Source organism: Haplochromis burtoni, unplaced genomic scaffold, assembly GCF_018398535.1.
Source record: "Haplochromis burtoni strain Fernald_Lab_line unplaced genomic scaffold, NCSU_Asbu1 Contig_253, whole genome shotgun sequence".
Lineage (NCBI taxonomy): Eukaryota > Metazoa > Chordata > Actinopteri > Cichliformes > Cichlidae > Haplochromis > Haplochromis burtoni.
The window spans coordinates 373,761-375,575 of NW_024582614.1; the positions used below are offsets into that span (position 1 = coordinate 373,761).

The following is a 1,815-nucleotide window of genomic DNA, read 5'->3' on the forward strand; positions in this document are numbered from 1 at the left end:
GAAGGTCCTCAACCCATCAGCCAGAACAGCATCTGCTTCTTTGTGCAAGCAGTGTGATGGGTGAATGAGCACTGCCAGAACTATAAAATGACCTTCAGCAGGACACTGGTGTGAATTTAACTGGCCAAACAATCACAAACAGACTTTGTGACGTGACTTTTGTCCAAAAAAAATCAACCCTGCAGCATGATTAGGATTATTTTCCACAGTGAATTCAGCCCTCATTCATTTCCATCTGACAATGTGGTATCCTTTTGTCACTAACACACTGGGGACACTATATGAGTACACATAGATGTTTTTATTTGTTATTAAGATCTTGCATGTTTTCAAAGTGTTTCTTTAATTGTTTGAGCAGTGCTTAATGTCAGTAAAGTTAAAATAGTGGCTAGTTGTGAGCTACATCTCTGCTAAATATTCTCTCTTGGATCACTTTAATCAGCACTAACATTTTTACCTCTAATCAACAGGAACGTGCTCAGCAGGTCGGACGCCCAGCTGTGATGGCCGAGAGGTTAAGGCGTTGGACTTGAAATCCAATGGGGTTTCCCCACGCAGGTTCAAATCCTGCTCACAGCGTTAGCATCCTCATTGGAGCAACTGTAACACACATAGTTTCCTTATGTATTAAAGTATTCTGAGCTCAGTCTAAGGAGCTTGTAAAGAAAAGCGTCTGGATGCTTTTTTCCCCAAGCTCCTTAGACTAAAATGACCTGGATGACTGAGAACCTTCACATATATATTCTGAACACACTGTTAAAAAGGTTACAATGTTCAGGTATTTGCATTTCAGGTAGCTGCATTTCAAAGTCCAAAAAGCAGTTAAAGACTGCACAATTTGTCCACATTTAGACATAGAAGGGTTCCTTTTTAAAGGCTAACCGTGACGGGACGACCACATCTAGCACAGCAAACAATGTCCATGGATGTGTGATGCTCAGTGAGCGTACTTGTTGTTGACCATTTGAATCTGAGGAGCTCCTCTAAGCATTCCCCCCTCTCTCCATCATGTCCATGCAGTTCATGTTGACCTCTCAAACGCTGCATAAAGCCAACATGCCCTGCCTGATAGGATTACAGCAGCAAGCACTTGTATTTGTTGCTGTCTATGACTGCCTCCGTGTCCTTCTCTCCCTCCCTTCCTCGCAGAGTGTTTCTAACTGAGCAGCGACCATTGTTGAGTAATAGAAATCTACTTGAACGTGCTGACAGATGGAGAGATGAAAATGAAAGAGGAAGAGAATGATTGTGTACCACTTGCTGCTCTCCAGGTGAAGAGCTCCCAGACCACTTTACGTCGAGCGCCCCAAATAGTTCTGTATTTGATCACGGACCCCTCTTTGATAAGTTTGTGTCCTTACCTCACGTCCATAATGTCAGCAACCTGATTGATGGGCTACTCTTTTCTGACCAGATGGAGCTGGTATGAGAGGCTCTGATGGTCTAGTACAGTTCAGTGGGTTTTTTCAGTGCTTTTCATGAGCAAGCTGTAAAAGACTAAGTGTCATAATGTTGTGTGGATACGCACAATGGGGAACATTAACTGTATAACCCAGACAGGCAGAACTATTATTTCTAAAATCAAGTGACAGAAACAACAGAGCGTGGAAATCTGGCTGGCTGAGGCCCAGAGACTACAAAACTTTTCTCTGTTGACAAGCTTGTTAACCTCCTGACCTTGCACGCTTCAGTCGCTCAGCTCAACTGGAAATTAATGGACTTGTAGTGACTTGTTGGCGGTGATATTTGCAGCATTAACATATGGTCAGGAACCAAATCAGAGAAGTATTTGGTGTATTTATGCTACAGATTAAG

At 42.9% G+C, this 1,815-nt stretch overlaps 1 non-coding gene across 1 annotated transcript; it reads left to right on the top strand.

Moving 5' to 3' along the window:
* The first annotated feature begins 497 nt into the window (after positions 1–497).
* trnas-uga lies at positions 498–579 on the top strand. Its single transcript has one exon. It is a non-coding gene; the product is annotated as a tRNA-Ser (tRNA).
* The last annotated feature ends 1,236 nt before the right edge of the window (positions 580–1,815 follow it).